Here is a 26,919-nt window from a genome sequence, read left to right as displayed (position 1 = left end):
CGGCAACTATGGAAGAAACTGCATTCCCCTTTTCTCTTACTAACAGAACCCTGGCATTCGTGCAGACAAGGTCTTGGGCTTAAATTACTTAGTATTTCAGGCTCTTCGGCATTTAGGGGTGGTCAGTGAGACACAGGTCTGGCCGATAAGAAGCAAGCAGAAGGTGCTGGTCAGGGCTTCCCAAGAAGGTTGTTAGGGGAAGGGTCAGTTGGCACCATCTCTTTGATCTTAGTCCTTTACCCCATCCCCTCCCGTTTTCCAGAATACGATACAATGTCCAGAAGGGGAGCAGCCCTCTTGTGAGAGGAAGACAAAGTCACCTGTCAAGGACAGCAGAGCCAATGGGGAGAAGGAGCCTGAGATACACTGACACCAGGAGATACTGCAGAGGCTTCCTGCTGTCTCCAGACTTCCTGCCACGTGGTAAGAAGACCCCCCCCCCCCATGCACTTTACTCAAGTTTCTGTTACAGGGAACCAATTCACTTCCTGATTTGGCAACATTTTTCAAGCTCTGTTAAGTGTGAAATATTAGCCCCTTAAGGAAACTGCTCTGAACAATTTTATTTAAAGGATTGGCCCATAGAAGTACTATATTTAAAGAAAATTCTCTATATTATGGTCACGATACTAAGGGTAGGGTTATATTTACTACATGTTTGGCACTGCACCAGACATTATTGGCAGTGGAAAGGAGTATAAAATAAGTGCCTTACCCTCATGGAACTTACCATCTAATTAGAGATAAGACCCATCTATATGAAATGACCCTGAACACTTCAGTACAGTACAATTAAGGGCTAATAGTCATGTAAACTAGGAGTAGCAGCAGTGCATATAAGTTCATTGAGAAACAAGAGAAATGTGATTAGCAACCCTGAAAACGTGCTCTGGGTGTCCTACACCCTCATAATTTTGAATTCTAAATCAATGACCTAAATATAGACCTGGAAGCTATTCCCCTGGGTAAATGAAGACAAGATGAAGGAAAGCCATTTTACCTTGAATGACAATTCAGCTTTGAATTCAGCAGAAATTTATCACCCTAGTATCACTATTTCAAATACAGAGCAGTGTAATAATTCATGAAAATCCTGTTTGTTATTAATGACCAGAATATTTCATATTGACATGATATGGAAACTAGATATATGTCACCTTAAAATAGAGATTTTAAAACCCTTCCTTTGGAAGTAATGTAGGTTAATAGATTACACATGGAGAGGGATGCATGCCTTTTCTTCTGTATTTCTGGCGCTGCAACTTCGCTAAAATTGGTATCAGCTGCTGTGCATTTCCCCTAGCATGCAGTTGCTGTTCGGAGCTGGATGTTATCACATGGGTAGCTATCACATGTCTATAAAGACAACCTGAGTTGGTTTTTCTAGGACCCTTTATTGGGATTTGAACTAATTTGTCAAAAGTTTCTCAATTTAGTGATCTCACTGGTAAATCATAAAAGAATAAAAGCATGCAAGTAAAATATAGGTAACATTTCTGTTTGATGTTTTTAAACCCCTTTCCTTCGGGACCTAGGAGAATATACTTGGCTTTTTTTTTTTCTTTTTTTCCCTTGTCTTCCTTTCCTTCCTTTTCCTTCTCCCTCCTTTCCTTAAGCTTACCCCTGAGTCATCAATCAAGTTCCACTGTCAGGGGGCTGGGCTGGGTAGTTTCAGACATGTCCTGCGTTTAATAGGTATTGCGGATTCTCTCACATCTGGGTGGAAGGAGACTGGAGGTGGGGGACTAAGAAGGGAAGAATCTGCAGAGGGAGAGGAGGAGATTCTGCAGGCAGAACAGTAACGGATCTGAGAAGGGCGTTAAGACCGCCCAAGGGCACGGCTGTAATCCTCTCCCGCGGCCAGCCCTCAAGTCTGCTGCACACAGGCAGACGGACCTCCGCTTCCAAGGGCCCGCAAACCCAGGTAAGGTCAGGGCATGGGTGGAAGCCCAAAGGGACTGCGGCGGGTACTCCGCAAGCGGAGGGGATGCGCGGCCCGGGGCGAAACGCTGCCCAAAGAGTCCCTCCCTGTCCACTCCGGGAGGCACTCCGGCCGAAGCCTCGTCCCCAGCCGGGGGCGGAGGACGGAGGGTGCGAGCCGCCTTCTGCGCAACCCCCCGCCCCCCGGCGCCGACGCGCCTCGCTCTTGCCGCGCCCCCATTGGCCGAGGCGCTCGCCAATCCAGGGGCAGCGGCCGGCGAGCGGGCCCCGGTTGGTGGAGCCGGCTCCGGGTCCCCCCCCACCGAGCGCTCCGGCCGGACCCCCCGCCGGGAGGGGGCGTGGCCGCGGCCGTGGCCGGGCCGGAGGCGGCGTCTCGGGCGCCGCTGCGTGCGGGGCGGTGCGGGCGGTGCGGGGCGGGGGCGCGGCGGGACCATGGAGCTGGGAGCGCGGCGCGGGCGCCGGCGGCGGGACCGCGGACCGGTGAGTGCGGGCGGCGGCCGGCCGGCTGCGCGTCGCGGCCTTGACCCCTGCCCTGCTCGGCGCCGGGCCGGGCCGGGCTGGGCGGCTGCCCCGCAGCCAAGTGAACTTGCTGCATCGCCCGGGCGCTCGGGCGGGCGGCGGGGCCCGCTGCGGCCGCGCCCGCCCCGCAGCCCGGCGCATCCTCCCCGCCTCCCCGCCGCCGCCGCGCGGCCCGGCGCCGTGCTCGTCCGCGCCGCCCCCCCCCCTTCCCCGGCCCTCGGCCCCGGTGCCCGCCGCCCGGCTGCGGGGCAGGCGCCCGGGCCTCGGCCCTCCGGGCTGCGCGCGCCCTCGCCGCACCTGGCCCGGTCCCCGCGTGCCCGCCGCCCGGGTCCGGCCCGCTCCCCTCGGCTCGGCCCTCCCCGCGCCCGCTGTCCCCCCCGGGGCGGCGGGCGCCCGGGGTCCCGGCCCTGGTCTCGGCCTCGGCAGCCGGGCCGGGCTCCGGGGGCCGGGAAGGGGTCGGCCGCCCGCGAGCGGCGCGAGGCGGGGCGCGGGGACGGGGCGCGCGCCGGGGCCGCCGGGCCGGGATGCGTCCTCCCGGGAGGCTCTCCCCGCGGGGCCCGGCTGTCGCGCCGCCGCCGCGCCGGGGCTTCGGCGAGGGGAGAGCCTTTGCCTCTCCGTGTGCGGTGCTCGCGGGCAATGGCGATTTCTTCTTGCTTCAGCTTCTCTGCAAGCGAGAGTTCCCTGGTGGAGAGCAGAGTTCTTAATTATTAAGAAACTCAGCCGTGGGCTTGGGGATGAATGGAGCATCTCAGTTCTTAGCTGCTGTTGGGCGGAAGAGGAATTCGTTCTCATTTAGGAATGAATTTTAAATTCGCAGTTACTACCAGCAGTAATTATTAAGTTTTTAACAACCGTCCATTAAAAAGGCCCGTTTTTGCTTTGAAGCTCTTCAGATCAAATGCATCGTGGGCCATGAAAGATTAACTTAAGAACTGGAACCCACGTTTTTTTTAAGGGGAGGAGCCAGCCTTTAGAAATGTTTTGCGTCTTAAAAAATGAGGTTTGTCTAAAACTTAAAATGTCTGCTTCTCTATCAAAACTAGGTTCAAAGTGTTATAATTGATTGACTTTTCTGTTGCCTCTAGGGCAAATTCTACTGAACGCTGGTTGCTTCTTTTTGTTTGTGTTTTTACCCAACGTTCCTTTTCTAGCAGTGGAACAATGCAGAGATTCTTTAAAGCTAGTTCTTTTATCTACTTGAGAGGTTAAACAAAAGAAAGCCGGGTTTGGCCTTTCCCATAGGCAGTTCTCATTGTGTGTCTGGTCTGCTTCCTAAGAGCGTCCACGTCGTACTCATTTTTCTTCATTTTTAAAGACCTTCTTAATTGATATTCATGAGAGTTGTGTCTTTTCAGATGTTTCAAGCTCACTAGCTTGGAAAGTTTGATTGGCTTTATATAGTTATCGTCTGACCTGTAGTCTCTTGAAACAGTGAAAAGAAGCTTGTAATAGAACTATCTACTTATAAAAATTGTTCGTGCATTTCTGGTTGCTGACGTGAAGTCGCATTATAGCATTGTTTTCTCTGTGTGCCTCAGATTTATGACCTAGTAGGCAATGATGTGCTACACCATTTTCACAAATTCTGAGAATAAAGTCTGGAAAAACACAGTTTGCTGAGTGGTCCTGCCCACGTTGTAGCCTGCCATCTTTTCTCAGTGTGTCCTTGTAGAGGTGTCTTACCCTTCCCGTGGAAACTTGGGTGTGGCAGGTAACCTTCTGGCTTTGGGAATGTTTTGATTGAAACAGTTACCTTTTGTAAGTATTCAAAGAGTTGTCTGAGCGCGTGGGCCACTGCTGATGGTCTTTTACAGTTCCCAGAACTTTCTCTGAAGAATATTCGACGTTGTGTTTTCTCATAGGCTGCTGTCTTTCCTTATATTTTCTTGGAAGCGCCCCCACATGGCTGGACAGACGGAAAATGCTCGACTTCTCTTTTCGGTCTTCCCTCTCAGTCTGTCCTCCTTAAGGTCAGGTGTTCTCCGGAGCTGCTCTCGGCATTTGGACCCGTGCGTGCCTCTCCAGGGCTGGTTCTTGACCCCCGACTTCATTTTAGGCTGGGAGTGCAGGAGTATCGTAGACCAGCGATAGGAAAATAATGCATGTTGTAAAGTGAATTGAATATCACTGTAGAGATGAGTGGAGCAGAGAGTCCGGGTTCGCCTTCCCTCCTGCTACTGCTGCCCGCGCCTAGTCCTGTTTGTTTCTCTGGGGGTGACTGCACTGAATACCATGGGGTAGTCACCTTTTTTATTCAGAAACCCTTTAGTGGCTGCCTGCGAAGTACCGGGCACTACTTTAACGCTGGGACTGCAGACGGGAGAGACGAGCGCCCTGAGGATGTTCCTGGTTCCCGTGCGCGCGGGGATGCGGAGGCAGAGCCGGTGCCGGGGGCCCCGTGAGCGGCCGGGCCCTCTCACTCGCCTGCTGGACTCACTCAGCGGACGCCGGGGCTCACGGCGTGCTCTGGGGACACAGGGCAGGGGAACGAGGCGGGTGCCTCTGTGGGCCGCGGATGGGCTCCGGGTGCTGCGCTGTCGGGGCCCCGGGGGCTGCTGCTCCCAGCGCAGAGTGAATGGGCCCTCTGAATGGCAGGGAGGGAAGGAGAGAGAGTACATAGCCTGTGGGGGGCACGGGGCACTGGAGCAGCTAAAGCCCAGGTTAGGGTGGCCTGTGGGGGAGGGCAGGGCAGGGGGACGGACCCATGGGGCAGGAGGAGTGGCCGGACCAGGCCTCTAGGGCCCTGTGAGGCCTGTTCGGAGGAGTCTGGCCTCCTCTGTGGGTGACAGGAAATGGCTGAAGAATTCTGAGCAGAGGAAGGACACGGTCAGGTGTGCCCTTGGAGACTGGACAGCGGGGCACGGCTGGAGGTTAGGACGGGGCTGTGGATTGCATGCCGGTGCCTGCCTGCGTGTTGGGAGAGGGAGGGGACAGGGCAGTGTCGGGTTCTGGCTGCCGACTGGTGGATGCCGGTGCTGTCCTTAGGCACCAGGACGCGCAGCAGCAGGGAAAGATGCTGCCCTTGTCAAGTTCAAGGTGCCTGCGGGACGCAGTGGTCAGTGGCTGCATTGGGATCCGGATATTGGGAGGTGTCTGGACTGGAGACCCATGTGTGAGTTCTCAGCACCGGTTCCCAAACCATTTGCCACAGGGAACTCGTGGGGAGACCGCAGGGTATTAAGTTGTTGAAGGACACTCAGCAGTGCAAACACCTGTCAGCCCGGAGGCCCCTGCCTGCTCAGACTAGTGGACCGTTTCTGCCGGAGCTTGCGCCACCTTCCTGCTGCTGATGTCATCTTTGCAAAGCTGGGGTTTCACTGGTTGCTTTTCTGCGTGCAAATCAGTGTGGACCAGGGAATGGGGGAGGTGGTATCCAGTCTGACTACAGGCGTGAGGAATTGTGAGCTGCTCCACATGTGCACACATGCTGTTCCTGTTTTATTTGAGCGCGAAGTGAAATACTCATTTTCTCTCAATTGAAGTGTGCTGTTTTCAAATGGGTATTAAGTTGCTAGGACATAGATACTTGTTATTTGCACGTGTGAATCTATTACTCAGTAGGCATTTCTCCTTGAATTCAGGGCTGAGTGAACAGGTGCAGTGAAGAGAGAAAGTTCTGGAACCTGCACCTTTGTATTTGTTACTGGCGGCTGTGGAGTAGATCAGGGTATTCAAGAAGCTTATGTAGAGCATGTGTAGAGAAAAGGAGTGGAGAGAGTGGGATCTGAAGGACTCTTGTGTTTAAAAGACAGGCTCCCACATTGAGACTGAAAGGATGGGTGTCTGGGAAGCCATGGTCCAGGAAAACCTCAATAAAGAGGGATGATAACGGCCAGGTTGTTGTAACACGTGATGGCAGTGATGACACAGTGATGGGGACGGGAGCGAGACATCTGGTTTGTACGAGGGTTTCCTAGTGAGCGGGGGCCAGGAAGTGTGGCAGTGCTGAAGGTGACAGAGGACAGTGGGTGAAGGCAGATCTATTTTCTTTTTTAATGGAGGGGTTTGCGCATGTTAAAGGACCAAGAGGGAGAGGGTGCTAGACAGAAACCCCTTTAGGTGGTGGTTTTAGTTTCCATTGGATGTAGCCGTAGGATATAATTACTGATTTTGCCAAGAGGCATCTCGGGGGAGTGTTATTGCCGTGGATTAAGGGTGACGGTGCTAAGGGGTTGAAGTCAGTCAGGGGAGGCTGGATTTTGAGGAGGAGAGACGGGCATTCACTAAAGAGGAACATCTGGTGCAGGGTGGAATTTTTTTTAACAGGGACTTTATTTTCTCTTATTAAAAACACTCTTTTTAAGATGCTGTTTTCCTTTTAGGGCATGCTGTTCCTAGGGTGGGTAGTGCTTCTAAGGGTAGGTTTGTCACTGCACAGCCTTGTCTTTCCAGGGCCTGTTGTCCTCTGGTTGGGGGGGGTCACATTGTCCGTGATGACCTCGCTGTTGCTGCCCTGTCCTGGAGGTGCTTTCTCAGCCGCTTACCTCAAGGCCAGTCTTGTTTGTTTTGTGTCAGAGCCCATGCTCCTAACTTAATAGGTGTCCCCAGATGAGAGTGTTTTGGGTACTCAGATTTCACCCCTGATCTTTGGAGCCACTCTGTTCTGTTTCTTCTTCCCTGGACCTGTGCCTCTTCTCTTTGAGGTTAAGGCTTTGCTGTTTTTTTTTTTTTTTTTAGTCTTTATTGAATTTGTTACAATATTGCTTCTGTTTTTTGTTTTGGTCTCTTGGCCAGGAGGCATGTGGGATCTTATCCAATCTGCACCCCCCCCCCCCTCCCCCACGCATTGGAAGGCAAAGTCTTAACCATTTGGAAGGCAAAGTCTTAACCACTAGACCGCCAGGGAAGCCCCAGCTCTTTGCTTCTGTTGACTTTTTTTTTTTTTTTTAATTTTAAACATCCCAGACATTTCAGGGTATTTTCCCACCTTTCAGGTCTGCTACAGCCTCTGGACCTTGACTCTGAGTGCCACATCTGGGATCATTTCTCACCTTTGTGCGAGTGAGGTTTTGTCTTGCGCCTGTTGTTAGGGTGCCCTCTGACCTTCTGGAACAATGGTCTTGAAATTAATCTAAAGATGTTTTCAGTCGTATTAATATATTCTTGAACTTTTTCAATGTTTTATTTGTTTTTAATGGTTTTCTCTTAGTTTGCTTTCTGGTTCTTCTCAGGAGGTCCACACGTGTTCGAATGCCTCCTGTGTATCATGCTGGTTGGCGGTGATGACTGTCCATACAGCCAAGCTCCAGTCCTCAAAAGCTAGAGAGGCAAGGCAGAGGGTCAGTTTTCTTACCGACTCTAAACGCCTCGTGGGCAGGACCCAGACAGTGTGGTGTCTTAGTAGGTATGTCCAGGTTTGTCGAATAACCTCAGGTAGAGACCTCGTTAGGTCATAACCTTAGCTCCCGATGACACTCATTGTCTCCACCCATCTTCCCCCAGCCGATGTGACCTTTGTTCTCTAAGTACTTCTGATTTCTGAAACCCTTACTGGACCTGTAAAAGTTGTGCTCCAGTACAATCCAGAGATGTCATTGCCTACTGCGACAGCTGCATTTTCGTTCATCTCATAGCATCCCCTCACTGAGTGCTGGTACCCATTTTGTGCACTTGAGCAGTTCGGTGAAATTCTGTTGCAGCATGAAAGTATGGATGTGATTGTGAACCAGAACCCATGTGACCATATTTCATCAGCTAAATGGATGAAATAGTGTATTCTTTGCACATAGAAGAGCCTCAACAAATATTTTTTCATTGCCTGAATACCTCATGAATTTTGATTCATGACCTAAACAGAACACTACCCCTACTATATAATTTTCAAAACTTGATCTGAGTCATTTTGCCCTACTGATGTCACACTTATTTTTTCAGCTCCTCAAAGTATGTGTATGACACGGGGGTTTTTCGTTTTCTCCTGTTTCGTTCTGTAGTCCTGTGTTAGGGAATTACCCAGGCAGATTTCAGCTTTGAGTTGACTTTGTAACTCTTTGCTGGGTGGTATTCTTTTCTCAGGTTAGAATGAATGCTTATGAAGATGCTTATGGATTTAAATTACTCCCTGTGGTGCATGGAAGGAATAGTGTCTGATCACTGAGGGAGCAGAGTATCTAGTCCAGAGGGAGGATGACATTAACTGGAGAGTTGCAAGGAGAGTGAGGGAGCAGAGTGTGTCCTGTTGGTCTCATCCTGCCAGAGACTGTCCACAGCCTAGCAAGGGGAGGAACAGGCTCTCTTTCCATCTCTGCAAAGTAAGATCTTAATCTGGGGGGCATGATTGTAATTTTTCAACATAGGACATTCATCTATTTCAATAGAAATAGAAAAACAAATTTGTTTTATAACCAACCCTGCAGATTTAAAACAAATCTTGGTTCTTGGTTTTCCGTAGGACTTGTCTCCCATTTTTAGACTAAACTACCTTGGTTATTGATTTAAAAACCAGCAATACACAGAAACCCCCAAATTCCCCAGTCACCTGTCTTCAGATCTTAATTACACACTGCAAACAACTGCGTTTCCAAAGACTTGACTGAAGGTGGGAATTGTTCTTTGAGATAGCCCAGGGAGGAAGATTATTAAAACGTTACTCCTTTTTGAAAGTTGACATTGTAATTTTGAATGGTTACAGGGCTTAAAAACGATAATGAAGTCCTTACCTGAGCCGTAATTAAAAATGCACAGCTTCTGCACTGTTCGTCCATTGCGTCACGTAGGCTGATTAAAAACTTCTTCCATTTCTAATACGTCCAGCTCCTTCCACACTACCCCTCCAAAGAAAAACTATGGACATGACAAAACCTCAGGGCCTTATTTGAAAGAATTGTATTAGGGGTTAGGCATTAAAGGGTTTAGAACAGAATTTTTCTTTTAAGCTACATTTATGGCTACTTTTTCTGCTATGCAGTTGAGAAGTTTGTGGCTTTATATCTTAGGCTATTTGATTGCTAATGATTGTCAAGTTTCGCTTGAGACAAATGATATTGCCCTGCATTTTAATATTTACTCAGCATTTTTTCTCCTTTTGGACACTGATGTAACTTAGATCAACTGTGTATCCGTGAAAGTTCCAAGTACAGTTTTGTTTAAATGGAATGTGTACTTTGTCCACGTACACATTGTTTGAGATACTTATGATTTTATTGGACATAAACAGTGGGGGCTTGTCTCTCTTGTCCCCCATTAAGTGAAGATTTGAATTAATTTATAGGAAATACTTATAATAATGAAGCTGTTTGTAAATAATGAGAATCAAAACTACGCGAGGGTCAGGAATTAAAACAACGAAACCTGTACTTGCAGCGACATGTGAGCCTCCCAGGTCGGGGTTTTAGATGCAGTGGGCTCACTTAGGTGATGCACGGCGGCAGTGACTCAGCATGAGAAGCATCTCTAGGTTTGCAGTGGTGTGTGTTGGAAGCTCTGTTGGAATTCAGTTTATTCCCCTTACAGGTAATTTGAAAGCTATTGTATTCTGCCTCCTGTATTAATGCTGGAAGGCAGGGGTCATATGTGAATTTTTTGCTCTCCTTATAGATATTTTGGAGGGAGGATGTATGGGGAGATTTGGAATCAAGTGGACAAAATCCTCTGAGCCTGGAAGTCCTCCCGGGCCAGCATAATCTTAATATCTAATATTGTGAAGGATGTTACAAGAGAAAAAAATCATGTGACAATCTCACTCATGAACATCCTTGCAAAGATCCTAAAAAATAACAAGTAGATCTATCAATATAGAAGGATAATACATCATGAGTAGTTTATTCTAGAATGCAGTGTTGATTTAGCATTCAAAATCCAGTGTATCTCACAGTATTAATGAAGGAGAAAAAAACTATCCAATCATCATTAGATGCTGGAAACACTAAAATTTAATATCTATTCATGATGAAAAACTTTAAAGCAAACTGGGAAGAGTATAAGAAAACTTACAGCAGATATCATATTAATGGTGAAAGAATGGGAAGTTATCTTCTGAAATTGGGAATGAGATAGGGATGCTTGTTATTACCACATTTATTCTGTGTTATTTGTAGGTTCTTTCCAGTGCAGTAAGATAAGAAAAAGAAATAAAGGATATGAGCTGGAAGAGAAGAAAAAAATTTAATATATGCAGGCAAAACTGTTGTGTATGTGGAAACATCCAAAAGAATCTGTGTAAGTTACTAGACTTAAGATGTGTGTTTAGCATGGTTGTTAGATTCTCTATAGCCATAAACAATTAGAAAATGAAGTTAATAAAGGTACTATTTATAATAGCATTAAAGGTCTGCACATATAGGAATACAACTGGCAAGAAATTTGCGATGCTTTTACGTAGGAAACCGTAAAATATTTAGAGAATTTAAGGACAGGTAAGTAAAGAAGGAATATACCATGTTCATGGAATGAAGGACTAAATATTATAGAGATGTCTGTTCTCCCTAAATTGATGTAAATTCTATTCAACCCTGATGCATAGCATGAAAAAATTTTAGGGGGTGGAAGTTGACTGTTTGTTTCTAGAATTTATATGAATGTAGAGGGCAAAGAATTTCAAGACACCCTGGAAGAACAGCAGGTGGCAGGACTTACCAGATATCAAGAGTTTATAAAGTCATAATATTCCAGACAGTGCAGTATTGGCACAAATGTGGGCAGACAGATTAATGAACTGAACAGAAAGCCCTGAAATAGAAGCAAATGTGTAGACACTTGATTATGTTAAGTGCAAAATAGTTTAGAAAGGATGGTCTTTAGAATAATTGGTGTGTTATCCTTGATATGGCTGTCCATAAATGACATTTGACCCCTACTTTATAACATACACAAAAATCAATGCCAGACAGACTGTAGAGCTAAAGAAGAAAGGTAAAAAATAATAGAGGATAGCTTCTTGGCCTAGAGTAGGGAAAAAGGTCTTAACCAGAAAGCCCTGACCATAAATGACCAGATGCTAAATTGAACTAAATTAAGAATTTCTGCTTATTAAAATATACCATTATGACTAAAAATGTGATCCATAGGCTGGAAGAGAATGTTTGAATCACATGGGAACTGACGTGACTCCTAGCTTGAAAATTTTAAGAACTAGGAGAAATCAAAAAGCCAGATAATCCAACAGGAAAATGAGTGAGAGGTTTGAACAAGCACTTTACAAATATACAAATATGCAGACATACAAATGGCCAGCAAACATGAGAAGAAGCTTAAACTCATTAGGAATCAGGAAGTGCAGATTGAAATAATCCTGAGATACCGCTGTAGAGTCATCAGATTGGCTACAATAGAAAATACCAGCTGCCTGTAGTGTGGAGAACATGGGGCAGCAGGCACTCATATCCCTGACCGATGGATGTGTATGGCACAAACATGTTGGAGAATTGACCCGCGTTGTGGACGAAAGCTGAGGATGCACATGCCTTATGAGCCAGAATCTCTCTTCTAGGTGTATATACACACAGCACAAATGCATGACTACCAAGATTTGTGTATGGTGGTGTTCACACCAGCATTGTATAGCCCCGTTAGGAGACAGCCCATACGTCCATCAGCAGTAGAGTGCTTGAGTAAATGGTGGTGTATTCACACACTATTCAGTGATGGAAATGCAAACAATTGAGCTACGTGCAACAACAGTGATAATCTTGCAAATGTAACGTTCTGCAAAAGATGCTAGACATAACGGAGTCCATAACTGTGAGATTTCACTTAAATAAAATTAACAAGGGGTGTTAGGAGGGAGGAGAGTGTTTACCTTTGGGAAGAAGAAAGGGTTAATACCTGTGCGGAGCGCGTGGGGCGCTTCTGAGGTTGTTGGCAACACGGTGTTTCATGCTGTCTGCGGTGCTTACCTGGGTTTGTCCACTTTGTGATAACTCTCCAAGCTGTGCATTTTGGGGGCTGTGAACCTTTCTGTATATGTGAAATATTTCTGAGAAAAAAAAAATCTTAAAAATTTAAGTAGAAAAAGAAATGGAACGGGACATATTTGTCTATTATAAATTTTTTTAATGTAATTAAAAAAACCCTCTTTTCGCCTTGGCAAATCTGGAAAATTTTAATACCTGGATTTAGCTTATAGATTACATTTATGCTAATGTTTAGCTCTCCTTTTCAGCTGGTGTCTAGTTTTACTTTGACTCATTTTTAGGTATTAATCTTTTCAGTGAAAATCAACTTGGTTTTTGAGCCAGCTTTTCCCTGCTTCTCCCTGATTCTACACTTACTTGCCCATCATCCTTCAGCCAAGTCCTATCTCTGTAAAGCCTTGACAGTGTCAGACCTTACTAGTCTTCCTTTCTTCTATACTTTAAGCCAGCAAGTCTCTAAGTGTGGTCTGGGGACTCCTGGGGCATCTCCAGGACCTTTTCAGGGGTCGGTGAGGTCATACTTATTTTCATGATTATACTAAGACAATCTTTGCCCTTTACTTTCATTCTCTCAGAGAGTACAGTGTGTTTTTCAAAGGCAACATGGTGGAGCCACAATTACCTGAAAAGACTATTAAACACTCCTCCTTTTTTCCAATGAGAGACATTTTTGAGACTGAATTGTCTTCACATGCTGCAGCCGAAACAACATATCACAACAGCTTGAATTCAGAAAGCATATATGAACATCCAGCTGCCTTCTCTTAAACCAGACTTGAAAAAGCTTACAAAAATTTAATCATGCCAATAATTATTTTGTCTTAAGAAATATATTTCTTTAAGATATATTTATGTTAACACATAAGTTTTGTCCTTTTCAGTGATTTAATAAATATTTAAAATATTTCTGCCTTAATTTCTAATAGGGTAAATATTGATGTGTCACTCATGAACAGTAACTCTTTGAAATTTTAGATTATAAGAGGTTCTAAACAAAAAATATTGTTCCTTCTTACAATAGTGGTTCACCTGCGGACTTTTAGAAAATACTAATGCCTGTGTCCTAGTCCCAGAAATTGTGATTTAGTGGGTCTGGTATGTTGCATAGATTTTGAAATTCCTAAACAATCTCTAAGTGTTTTCTAGTGTGTAAACAGACTCGGGGATATTACTGATCTGTAGTTTGGAATGGTGGTATGTCACATGCTTGGATAACTTCTGTTCTTGCTGTCTCGAAAAAGGTGTAAGACGGTGATTCCCAAATTTGCACAGAAAAATCACCTGAGGATCTTAATTTCATTTTTGATTGTTGCTCTTCTATAGAAAAACACTTGATTTAAAAAAAAAATAACTTTTTGTTTTAAGGCAGTTGTAGACTCAGGAAGCTGCAGAAGTAGTACAGGGAGGCCATGTGCCCTCTTCACCCAGATTCCCCCAATGGTGACATCTTGGATAACTATACTACGCTATCGAGACCAGAACATTGATGTTGGTCCAATCTGTAGACCTTACTCAGATTTCACTAGTTTGTCCACACACTCCCTTTTGTGTCCTGTGCACCTTAATCTCATACATAGATTCATAGAGTCACGCAGCCACCATCGAGTTGTGGACCGTTCGTCACCACAGAGGAACCCCTCGTGCTTCCTCCTTGTGGTCACTGCAGTTGATCGTGGTGTGCTGATTTGCATCTTGAGACCTTGTAGAACCTGTCTTTGATTCTAGTAGTGTCATTGTGGATTCCCTAGGACGTTCTACCTATAGGATCGCGACGCGCACTAGTCATGAAATTGACTAGCAAGGCAATTCTACTTTTTCCATGTGGGTGGTCTCCCTCCCTTCTTTCTTTTTTGCCTTTCTTCACTGGGTGGAACTTCCATTCCAGTATTGAATAGAAGTGCTAAGAGTGGGCATTCTTGCTTTGTTCCTGATTTTAAGGGGAAAGCATTCAGTCATTCAGGATGATGTTAGTTGTAGTTTTTGTAGGTGACCTTTATCAGGTTGAGGAAATTTATTTCAATTCCTAGTTTCTTGGGAGTTTTTATCCACAAATTGGTGTTGTATTTTGTGAAAGAAAAAGCTGTATCTGTTGAGACAGTCATGTAGTTTTGTCTTTTATTAACACGACATGTTGTACTAATTGATTTTTGGAGGTTAAACTGACTTTGCATTCCTGGGATAAATCCCATTTGTTCATAGTATGAAATTCTTTCTGTATATTTCTAGATTTGATTTGTTAATATTTTGTTGAGTATTTTGTATCTAATTCCTAAGGGATATTGAGCTTTAGTTTCCTTGTGATATTTTTGTCTGGCTTTGGCATCAGGGTAAAACTGGTTTCATAGGATGAGTTAGGAAGTGTTTCCTCTTCTAGAAAAATTTGTGAAAGATTGGATTTCTTTGCAGATATTCACCTGTATAAGTCATTTTGGCCAGAGCTTTTCTCTGTGGGAAGATTTTTAATCACTAATTCAATCTCTTAACTTGCTATACGTTTATTCAGGTCTTCTCTTTCTTTTTAAGTCAGTGTTGTTAATTTATATGTTTCAAGGAATTTTCTTTTTCATGTAAGTCATCTGGTTTGGTGGCATAAGCTTCTTCAGAGTATTCCCTTGTAATCCTTGTGAAGTTGTTATGGTTGCTAGTAAGCGATGTCTAGTCTTCATTCCTGGGTTTACCAACTTGTGATTGCTCTCCTTTTTTTGTGGTCATTTTAAAGGTGTGTCAGTTTTGTTAATCTCCTACCATCTAGGTAGAACTTAACCTCAAACTTGAAAAATGATTTGTGACCATGTTTTATTTTTTATTTTTTTAAAGAGAGGTGAAAAGCATTTGTTTTAAAACTAACATTCTTCTTTTCAAAGAAACATTTGAGAACTTATCTGAGCCTAAAATGTTACTCAGTAACAATTTGGTTTGGTAAGTAAAAAGTGAGAGGAAAAAAGGAAATGAATTTAAAGGAAATGATGGAAATCATCAATGTACCTATTTATGTGACTGTTTTAGATTATAGAATTTTAGAATAATTGTCTGGAACTGTCTTTCTATTGTGAAACTGTAAAACAACAAGGAGAGAGCAACTAGATTAAAATACAAAGGTAAATATCCAAGCTAGGGAAGGGGAAGGATGGTGATGATTCATTGTAAGCAAATTATTTAATTATAATTTTTTTTGCTTTCCTTTTATTGTCATTTTGGGTGATGGACAAATAAAATAAAAATATTTGAATGTTCCATGGATTACATAGGTGAAGTAGCCTGATTCCAGACAAGCATTAAACTGAAGTGCCAAAAATAGGAAATAAGGTTGAAAATAGTAGTTCTCTTTTGCTGAGGAGACGTTTATATTTTGTGTTGTTTTGCAGATACACCAGAATCTCACATACATTATCTCCTTGCCAATTTTACCATAATTTTTTTGTCTCTTTGAACTTTCGGAGAAAAAAAATGAAAGAAAAGAAAAACCCATGCTTCTTGTTGTGTCTTGGTGCCGCCTCGTCCCCACCTCGCGGTGGGCTTTAGACGTCGTATATGCCCTTGTGGTGACCCTTTTCCACCAGGAGACGGCATTCCTAATGGTTAGCCTGCCCACTGGGGAGGCGTGGTCCTCAGAGAGGAACGAATGAGCCCAGAAGAAATCAAACTGAATCACGCTGAAAAACGTGACTTCTAGATTGACTGCATTTCCGAAACCTTAGGTGTTGGAAATTAGAGATGCCTTTGTTTCCAGTCATTTTTTTACTGTGTATTTTTGGCTTTCCAGTGTATAAGAGTGCGTTTAAAAATAACCTCTTAAGTTTTTCCTTTTAGAAGAGTATTAGGATAGGTTTTTATTAATATGAATATGTTCAGAAGTTGGCTTTCATGTTCTTTTTTCCTCGGAAGTGCTGTAGCATAACAATTTGTGCAGTTTCTATTTCTTTCTATCAGGAATATCTCAAAGAACCTCGGTGAATGGAATCCCACTTTCAGTGGGCTTTGTGTAAGCGTGGCCAAGCATTAGATGCATATGCTTTTGGTCCAGTTAGCATTCAGATATTATTTCTGAAGCGCTGGATTTCATATAATACATTTTGGTGCTTGTTGACTTCTTTTTTCTGCCTTTAATTCTAGTGTCAACCTCAAATTATTGCTGGTAATTTTGGAATTTCTTTTTTATTTTTAAGGGTGATGTTTGTTTTGCAGGCATTGGCCACTGCTGACATGAGGGACCCTTGCTTGTCTGGATGGATGGAATGTGATTTCTTTTCCTAAATTGAGTGAAATTTGATTTATCCTGGTCTTCGCATGAAACTACTAAAGTAAATCATAAGATTTGGCAAATTTCATTTAAATTTTCGTTCCCAGAATTTCTGAAGTGTTAGGGGTATGAACAGGAGCTAGTTAAACCCCATTTTAGGAAAGCTGAATAAATAGAAACCCAGAAAGGTTGGAGTTGACCAGAGCTTCTTGATCTGTTTTCCTTCCCTCTCCCCCAGAGGCATAAACCCTAAATGCAGTGTCCTAAGGTTATGTTGTAATAACTCCCATTGTTACATCTAGCACAGTTTTATAACCTTTTTTTTAGTCACTAGTATTTCTTTGTTGCTATATGTAAGTTGCTACAGCTAGCTTCAACTTTCTCAATTTGCTGAGATTTCCTGTATGTATGTTTAAGAATGTATGTATTTAATAGGCTTATTACCCTGAGTTTTACTTTTGCTGCTAATTGCTCCTTTTGGAAGGAAAGTAAGGGATAAACTTTCAATTCATATTGTGGTAGACGGGAGCAGCAGGAGATGGGTTAGCTGTGAGTGTTGGAGAAGGACAGGGAGCAGTCCTGAGTGACTTGGCAAGTTTCAGAGAAGTTAGGACCCAGAAATCTCGGTTGGAAGCTTTCACCCTAGTTTCAACCAGTCACTCCCTTCCAGCTGCTTGGCGTTCTGATGAAACTTTTGTTAAAAAAAAAAAAGTTACAAAATGGCTGCTCTGTGGGCAAGGGGTCCCAAGTTATAGTGTCAGTGGAAGACAGTCAGAATTTCTTGGCTTTTTAATTACCACGTACTAGAGATTCTTTCCTGGACAGTCATTTGCTCTGACTCCATGGCAGGTAGGCTCTGGTATCAGAACAGACGGGCCATTTGGCACATTGAAGAACGAGGAGAGGACTGTGCCTTGGTGACTGTTCAGCCCCTGCTTTGGGATAGGCTGTCAGCAGGTGTGCACTCTGTTTGCTGGAATTGCTTCCGGGTCTTAGAATCAGGAGTACAGGCACTTCCTTTGAGTGGTTGGTAGATGTGTGGCTCGTTGGCACTGGATTCTGTAAAACCTCAGATTCTGTAAAACCACAAATCTGATCCACATGTTCGTGAATCAGATTTGTGGTTCACCTGAAGCAGATGTACAGCATCTAAGGGATGCCTTCTGCACATTTCTCATTTCTAGCTCATTTAATGCTTCTGTTCTTTTTTTTCTTTCTTTCTCTTTTTCACCTCCTTGCAGTAAATGCTGTCTTGCTTCTGGAACACAGTGAGGCGTGTACAGGGCTGGATGACTGAGTTGCCTCGCAGAGCCGATGAGACAGAACTGCAGACCAGTGAAGGGCAGGATGTGGGGCCAGGCTGATTTGGGGTCACATCTTGGCTTTGCTGTTTATCAGCCGTGTGGTTTGGGGGCCATTTCTTAGCTGCTGTGAGCCTTTACTTCCTTGTCTTAGAAAACAAGGCCTGCCCCACAGAGTTGATGGAAGAAGTAAAGGAGGGCGTGTGAATACTTAATGGAGGGTTGACTTCTGTACTGAGAGCAGAACGTCGCCCGTCGGGAGAATAAAGAACAACAGCAACAACAAGAAAATTCCTTAGAAACTTTCAGACCCGTGGGTGCGTCTTGGGACCACACCTTGGAGGAAGCGGCAGAACAGCCTAGACGCCCTTAGCTGTTAGGTCTCTTCAGAGGGTCGATACCTTGAGGGCATAATCAGTCGCTAAGAAAGACATCGCCGGGCACCTCTGTGGATGTTTAAATATGGGGCAGAAAGAAATGAACGCTCAGTGAGTAGTTTGCCGCCTGGGGTCTTAGTGAAAAGAGGGTAGCGACCAAGGTGCCGTGGCTTGGACCGAGTTCGTGGGGGTCCCGTGCATCAGCTCTCATACGAGTGCATGTCTGGTGATGTGCGTGTTGAGTGTCTTCATCATACGATCGAATTTGATGTCTGCAAGAACCCTTTAGGGTGGCTTTTTACCCAGATGGTCCTGGTTCCTGTGGGGGCAAGTTCCAGAGGCAACAGAGACAAGCGAGGGTGGGAACAAGGAGGATGGTGTTCCTTAACGGGCGAGACACAGAAACGTTGTCCTGGGCCTCAAGCCGCGGGGGAATGGGTAACGCAGGATGAGGGGTCCTGGTGCCGCAGGGGCCCTTTCTCCTGCACACCGGGCGTTATCCTGTCTGTGCCCAAAACGGGCGCACGGAAGATGCAGGGAAGGTCGTGGTCAGGGTTGGCACAGGTGAGGGGGAGGCAGGGCCCGAGGATCCGCAATCCCAAGTGGAGTTGTTTTCTGTTAGGTGGTATTTTCATTAAAAATTCCTTATTCTATTAAAAAGTAACTATTTTTAAATTATGAATTTGATATTTCCTGATTTTGTTATTTCTTTGAGCAGTTTTTCAGAAAAGTGGCCCTGAACATGGTGTCCTGTGGCTTTGGGGCTGTCTTTAAATTACCCTCCTGTATCACATCTGTAGAACGTCCCTTTCTCCGCTCTTGAAGCCACGACGGTCTTGTGAAGCCACTCTTGCTTTCTTGAAGTTTGCCTTTGCGGTTGGGAGGCTGCGTCAGGACGGTCTCGGTCTCCTCGGACAGCAGGAGCCGGTGGCACCAGGCGTCAGGAGCCCGAAAGGTTTGGAGGGCAGAAGCCACAGCCCTCCAGGAAGCGATCTGCTCAGAACGGCCCCGAGGACTCACTTCAGGAAAGTTCATTGCGGGCTCAGGGCAGTGAATCTCTGACCTGGAAGATACTGCATTTTTGCCTAATGTTTGCTTAAATCTCTAACTTTTAAGGGGTACCTCTGGTGCTCTCCTACCATCCCCCTTGGTTTTGCAGGTGTGTGGAGGTCCAGCAAGCATTACAGCAAAGGCTTGGTCATGGCTTAGTCACAGGGGCCAGGGCGTTAACAGAATGGGGGGCCTTTTCCTAGTCCTTTTTCTTGAGGGCTGGCGGTTTCTGCTGGAATACAAATGAAGCATCTCCGACTTTAAAGATCTTTGCTGTGAAAACCCCTGAGGATGGCAGATGAGGGTGTCTTCTTATAATTCACGGGAAATACTCGCTAAGAGTGCTTCTCTAGGGCACAAGTGTGACTTTAATTTCCAGTACTAGGCAGTGAACATAATTTTTATGAAATAGCAGTCATAGGATATGGAATTAAGACGATGTGGCCTCCGTTAACCTAATCTGTGTTTGATATATTCACTGCAGTGTATTGAGACCCCTGGTTGTTAACCAAAGAATTATTTATTACAGAAATTATTAAGGACGGCTTATTGGAATTGACTTATAATTTCATTCATTTCTTCATAATTACCAGATAAAAGGATGATTTGTCTCGAGTTCAGTCATTTCCTCAAATTAAAATAAGGAACTTATAAAATATTTTTCAGTTTTATGTTCAGTTATCTGGGGAACATTTATGGGCGGCAAAGAAACACGTGAGATAGTTATTCAGGAATTTTACTTGCTAGTATCTGTGTGGTGAAGGTACACATAGGACAAAAGGTTTTGGAATCTCTTGCCAAGCCAGGATTGCCCTGTAGAGAAACTCACAGAAAGTCAGAACTGTATCAAAGTCTTTGTAAATGGAAAAAATGGAAACAGTCCCTCCTTTGATATTCCCCGTGGCCTGTGCCCTTTGGCCAAGGACGTGGAGGAGAAGGAGCGTCCAGCCTCTGGGAAGAGACCCTGGCGGGTGGGGAGGAGCGGGTTCCCTCTGAATCAGCACTTCCATCAGAAAACACATGGTATCCTCCCAGGTGACAGTGTGGAAAGCAGAACATGAAGAAAAACGTTGACAACATTGACAGAAGTGAGCAAAAACTGCAATTGTAACAAGTAATATTTGCACGTGAAAGAAAGGGAATGAGTGGATAGGAACTTGGAGGAATCCCAGATGGGGGAAAGGGGAGGAAGTTTACAAGAAGTAACAGTTTCGTGGCTTCCGGGCCAATGTGATAACTGCGTGTCGGATGAGCGAATAGCAGCTGCCCCACCACCCAGTGCACGGAGCCCCCTCTCGGCGGGTGGAGCATTACCTGGTTTGGGGCTGAGGCACTTAGCTATACCCATAAACTAATTTTTAAAAAACCACGTGGTTAGAAGTGATTTGCTCGTAAGCAGTACATCAGAGAACTGTGGTTTTGCTTCATTCGGCCTACGGGGAAATACGGAGATGGACACACGTGTTGCTGCTGTTGATGAGGACGTCCTTTCCTCATGGTTTGTTTGACTAATAAGTTAGATCGTAAGCTTCCAGAAGGCGGAAGACGGGTCCTTTTTCATCGTAGAGCTGGCGTGACAGCTGGCATTCAGCAGGCGCCCAGTAGTGTGTGTAGACGGTATGAGCCAGGCGAGCTGTCATTGCTGAGCCTGCAGGCCGACAGCCAGGCTGGACATCCCAGAGCAGGCGTATTCCGAAAACACGCCTGTTCCTTTGCCATGTGTATGTTTTGCTGACGTTAAACTGTGGCCCCAAATGCCTAACGAAAGGCTTATTGTGTGGCTGGTGGTTTCTAGTGTGAGGAGAGGTCATAGCTGAGGGTGGTGCTCTAGAAATCTCACTCCATGGGCCTAGGCAAGAAAGAAAGGTTTGAGGTCACTTCCGTGGATGCTGTGAGATTTAATTTTTTATTGTCCTACAACTATCTCCCAGGTAATCTGGGATTGTACGCAGACAGAAGGAGTGCTGTGCTTGGTTGGCAGAGAATCTGGGTGTGTGTGATGGTTAGAATTGTAATGCTCTGAAGGGGCTTCATTTGATGAGTAATTTTGGCTTTGTTTGTAGAATTTTCAGTAGTGAGGTAATATTCAATTTTTTCCAGTAGTTTAACATTTGGCTTCTGTTGTTCAATCACGTTTCAAAAGACCTTCTCCGCCGCAAGATTATTAAAAAAAATCTTCTGTGTTTCTTCTGGTTCTTTGTTGGTCCCATTTGGAACTTCTTTTGGTGTAAGGGGTAGGTAAGGACTCCATTTGATTTTTCCTCCCCACAGTGGATTGCTACAGGAGCATTCAATGAATAATCTTTACTCCAGTGATATGAAATGCCACATCTGTTTTATACTGAGTTCCTAGATAGGTATTAGTCATTTCATTTTCTAATCTGTTCCATTATAGGTTTATGTACTCAGAAGTCAGCACCACACTAATTACTGTAGCTTTATGGTGTCTCAGTGTCTGAAAGGGATGCTGTCTACTCCTTAGTCTTTTTCAGAATTCTGTATCTGTGCTTGTTTTCCCGAAAGAACTTTTAAAATCAACTTTTTAAATTGTCTAGTTCCTAAGAGGATTGTGGGGAATACTTAGAGAAAACCTTCCTGTGTGACGAAGGACCCTCTGGAATCCTAGAGCCCCGTCTGCGTCGTAAGTCTGGAGACTTGGTTTTAGATCTAGTTCTGACATTAGCTGCCTCTGCAATTAAAAAGAAACTAGATTCATGTTTTACTATTTTACAGGTGTTTGCAGGTGCTTTTAGAAAATTACTGTGTCCTCACGGTTTTTTTCTTTACTTTCTCAGTCACTAGACACTATTGTAAGAACCCTTAACATTTTTTAGCATCGCAGAGGGGGTCCTTGTCCTTGCAAAAGTCAGAAACAACTGAATTAGAGTTTTCTAAGCTCTTTTTTGTTCTAAAATTCAGTTCTAAGTAAATGAAAGGCAGTATATCATCAATCCAATCAAGGATTGAATTTAAATCTCTGTAGCCGCTGAAAGGGCTACTCTACCAGGAGAAACAGCAGAAATGGTTCTTGGCAAGATCACTTGTCTGTTTCTTTCTTTTCCTCTGTAAGCAGTTGGTGTTTTGAAAGGAAGCATATTGTCCAGATTTTCAAAGTTCTCTAAAAACAGGATGGGGGAGTGCGTTATTTTCGAAGCATGTAACGTGACTGCATCTTCAGCAGAATTAAGTGCTTTGAAAGCTTGAATTCTTTGTGTTGTCATAGTCGACTATTATGATTGAAGCAAGTATGTATATATCTTCTTCCCTTTCTGAGTGTTCATTGTTAGGTGAGGGCAGAACCTTGGATGGGATGACTGTGGGAGGAGACAGTCAAGGCTGTGTTCATTCTCTGGAGTCAGACTTTACATTTTGAAGGGCACATCACATCTGCAGTCTGTAGAATTCTGTAGCAGATTGGAAAATAATGGAACAAATGATGAGAGAAAATGGGCCTTCATCTGTTGGTGAATGGCCGTTACCATTACATTAAAGTGAGTTTTAAAAATGAGGAGACGACAATTTGTTGGGTTTTTTTGGGCCCCTTTTGGAAAATTACTTTCAGGAGTCATTGGTTTGAAAATTGTTACAGGACTTAACCTTAAAAAAAAAAAAAGAAAAAGGAAATGACCAGAAATCCTATAATCCTATCACAATAGTATTGTGAGATGGAGGGTGAGGTTTGGGATTTGCTGAGTCTCGTCACACCAGACTCTGTCTGGTTAAGACACGGAGAATGTACTTGTGAGCAGGAGTCGATATGGTCGTCAGATAAGCGGGTTGAAACCACCGCTGTGAAATTAGAACTATGAGAGAAGGGAGTTCAGGGAAAACAAGAACAGAAGCAGAAAATCATCGTAGAACATGAGTTTGAAATGTTGGAAGTAAAAGTCAGCTCACTGAGTCCCGATGCCGTGTGTGGGCTGAGTGGGAAGAGGATGTGCCGGAACGCGGGACTTTAGGTGAGGCTCTTGATGCGAGTGTCCTTTGTTCCAGCTCACGTGATGAGAGTCAGCCAGAATCAGAGTCTCAGGCCCCCGTTCCTGGGAGGGAAGCTGACCGGCCCATTTTGGGTTGTGTCTGTCCTGGTCACAGGGTGGCCAGCAGGTGCAGCGGTGGGGGAGGGGCGCACCAACCCTGCCTGTTTCCGCCGCGGTCAGACAGCATCCCAAGCTGACTTCTGTGTCAGGTGTCAACCACAGGTTACCTTTTGGGAAATAACATATTTTTTTCCCTTAGATTCTTTTTTTTTAAAATAAATATATTTATTTTTATTTATTGGCTGCGCCGGGTCTTCGTTGCTGTGCGCCGGCTTTCTGTAGTTGCGGAGAGCAGGGGCTACTCTTCGTTGCGGTGCTCAGGCTTCTGATTGTGGTGACTTCTCTTGCTGTGGAGCACAGGCTCTAGCTGCGCGGGCTTCAGTAATTGTGGCACGTGGACTCATTAGTAGTGGCTTGCAGGCTCTAGACTGCAGGCTCAGTAGTTGTGGCGCACGGGCTTAGTTGCTCCGCAGCATGTGGGATCTTCCCAGATCAGGGCTCAAACCTGTGTCCCCTGCATTGGCAGGCAGATTCTTAACCACTGCGCCACCAGGGAAGCCCCTCCCTTAGATTCTAATTTGATCTTGGGCACCTTTGCAGTCTAAAATTCTTAATTGAGAGCGTATGTGGAGAAAAGGGAACCCTCCTGCACTGTTGGTGGGACTGTAAAGTGATACAGCCACAATGGAAAACAGTATGGAGGTTCCTTAAAAAACTAAACATAGAACTACCATATGACCCAGCAATCCCACTACTGGGCATATACCTGGAGAAAACCATGATTCAAAAAGATACATGTACTACAGTGTTCATTGCAGCACTATTTACGATAGCCAGGACATGGAAGGCAACGTAACTGTCCATCAATAGATAAATGGATAAAGAAGATGTGGCATATATATACAACAGAATATTACTCAGCCATAAAAAGGAATGAAATTGAGTTATTTATAGTGAGGTGGATGGACCTAGAGTCTGTCATACAGAGTGAAGTAAATGAGAGAGAAAAACAAATACCATATGCTAACTCATATATGTGGAATCTAAAAAAAGGGTACTGATGAACCCAGTGACAGGGCAAGAATAAAGATGCAGATGTACAGAACAGACTTAAGGACACGGAGAGGGGGGAAGGAGAAGCTGGGACAAAGTGAGAGAATAGCATTGACATTTATACACTACCAAATGTAAAATAGATAGCTAGTGGGAAGCAACTGTGTAACATGGGAAGATCAACTCAATGATGGATGATGACCTAGAGGGGTGGGATGGGGAGGGTAGGAGGGAGGCTCAAGAGGGAGGGGATATGCGGATAAATGTATAATACAGCTGATTCGCTTTCTTGTACACTGGAAACTAGCACAACAGTGTAAAGCGATTATATTCCAGTAAAGATCTGGGAAAAAATTAAAAAAAATAAAAATTGTCATTGATAGCTTATATATGTATGCCAGTAACGTGTCAGAGTGCCTGTGTACCATCCCGGCCAGCACGGGGATTTTCGTGTTCTGATCTTTGCTGTGTAATAAGTGAAGGTAGTGTGTGGCGTTTCGGCTTTCATTTGTGTTCACGGATGTCACGTGAGTGCGGGCATTTCTTCACGCCTGCTTTTCTGTTGATCACTGGGTGGGGCGTGACTTGGTTCCCTTCTGTTTGTGTTCAACCCAGTTGCTGGGCTGCAGGGAGTCTTCTGTTTTGTGAGAGGCTTAGTCTGGGAAAAGTCTGAACTTGTTCCATCAGGCATCAAATATAGCTCTAGGAGTGGTTCATCTCGGGACTGGCTTGGACCGGGGGAGTGGGCAGGTGCCAGCAAAGCACGGAAGGATGTGACTGGGGAGCAGCGCATCTGGGAGGCACCGCTGTGATCGGTAGGTTGTGATCAGTGATTGGTAGGCTGCTCAGATTGAGCTCCGCGGCCATTGGGGACTGCACGGTCTAGACGGTTACTTATGTCGCAAGTGACGAAGTTCGGTGAAGGTCAGAGATTCGTTGTTGATGGATGTGTAGGAGGGGTCTTGCTGTTTCCGCATGAACTGAATGCTAAGAGTAAAATTGGTATTGTGATAATACAAGGGTGAGTCAAAAATTATCTGCACTCAAGTTACATGAAAACTCACTTGGCCGCACTGTCTTAGTGTGGATAACTTTTGACTCACCCTCGTACTTCGGGAATGATTTTGCATATATCTGGTATTTAAATCTTCCCTTTCATTATTTCTCCAAAGCAGTGCAGAACTGGGCAGATTTCTATGTGTGCTTCTCTTGAAATTAAAAACAGACCTGTTGGTGGAGGTTGGGGTGGAGGGAACCTTCTCCCTCTGAGACAGTGTTAGACCTTGTGCTTTGGAGTGTCTTGAACACAGAATTGCGCAGCTTGGCTAGACGTTTAGATTTTAGCTTCAGCGAGCACTGTTGCAGTAGCTCTTATACTGAACGGGAGCAAGGCAGTGTCCTGCTTCTGTGTTGGTTCCTTGACTGGCCACCCCCTGCCCCCCTCCTGGGTTTCGGCCAGTGTAGTAGAAGGTGACCTCATCAGCTCAGGTTACAAGAGTGAATGGAAAATGTAAACATGCGGTTGTTCTTGTGTGTGTAATTTTCCCTCTCCCTGTGAAGGAGGCCAGTTCCTTTGGGGAAGCTGATGCCTAAGGCCCGTGTCTGAATAGCACAACAACAGGATTTCTCATGAATATGCTTTGTCCGTCCTCAGCTTGCACAACGCTGTCATCGTGTTCTTGGCTGGAGGCCGGGATGCTGGGGCTTCTGTCCTATTCATTTCTTATCCGTGATCCCCTGCTGAGGTGGTCTCCCCTTCCCATTTAATCACATTCAGAAAAAAAGGGTAAAACATGATACCTGTTTTTAATTGCTTCTGTACTAATAAGATTGCCGTCTCTCACTCTCTGTATAAAGATGTAACGTGGTGTTTACTTTTGCTTCAGTAGTTTTTTTTAATTTTGACCTTTTTTATTTGAGGAAGAAACTAAAAGGAGGCATAAGGTGGAAAATTGATGATTCTTTTAAAATGTTTTTCTCCCTACAGATCTCATCTTTAAATGCAGATCTTAAACCAGAAATATCCCCTAAAAATCTACTTGTAGAAAGTAATCTGGCTGAGATTTAAGTACAAGGCAATCTAGATGAGATCACCAAAGAAAAGTTCCAAATAAATATATCTAAAATCTGATAATCTCACAGTTCTCTAGTTTCTTCTGTATAAAAAGCAGGAAGGAAATGCCGCACGCATTTTGGGCAGCTAGCTGTTACCTGCCATGCATCAGTGCTGTCTCGGCACTGGGGATTCATCAGTGAACAAAACAGTAAAAAACCCTGTCCCGCCCTCACAGAACTGCCATTTAACGGGAGGAACAGGCAGTAGAGAAGGTGAGTGCGTAACCTACACACGCCCGTGCACAGGGGCACGTCCGAAGGTGACAGGTGACGCGGAGGAAGAGGAATCGCTGAAGAAGGATAAGGAGACGGGTCGAGTCGGATGAAGGGGAGAGAGCTGAGGGCAGAGGGGTGAAGGGAGGAGAACAGGCAGGCCAGGTACCTCTTTTACCGGCGTGAGGTGAACAGCCCTTAGAGAGTTTCCAATCAAGGAGA

General features: G+C 44.9%; 1 protein-coding gene across 2 annotated transcripts in view; it reads left to right on the top strand.

Moving 5' to 3' along the window:
• Positions 1 to 2,366: 2,366 nt before the first annotated feature.
• WASF3 (WASP family member 3) overlaps positions 2,367 to 26,919 on the top strand; it is a 96,437-nt gene continuing 71,884 nt past the window's right edge. The window contains exon 1 of one of the 2 annotated variants that reach the window (XM_057707939.1): positions 2,367 to 2,421. The gene's annotated coding sequence lies outside the window, so the exon portion shown is untranslated. Of the gene's footprint in view, positions 2,422 to 10,386; positions 10,618 to 26,919 lie in introns of those variants that run through there. The other variant, XM_057707940.1, reaches the window with a different exon arrangement.

The sequence above is a fragment of the Hippopotamus amphibius genome, chromosome 14, assembly GCF_030028045.1.
Source record: "Hippopotamus amphibius kiboko isolate mHipAmp2 chromosome 14, mHipAmp2.hap2, whole genome shotgun sequence".
Classification (NCBI taxonomy): Eukaryota; Metazoa; Chordata; class Mammalia; order Artiodactyla; family Hippopotamidae; genus Hippopotamus; species Hippopotamus amphibius.
This window is presented reverse-complemented; position numbering and strand designations above follow the sequence as displayed.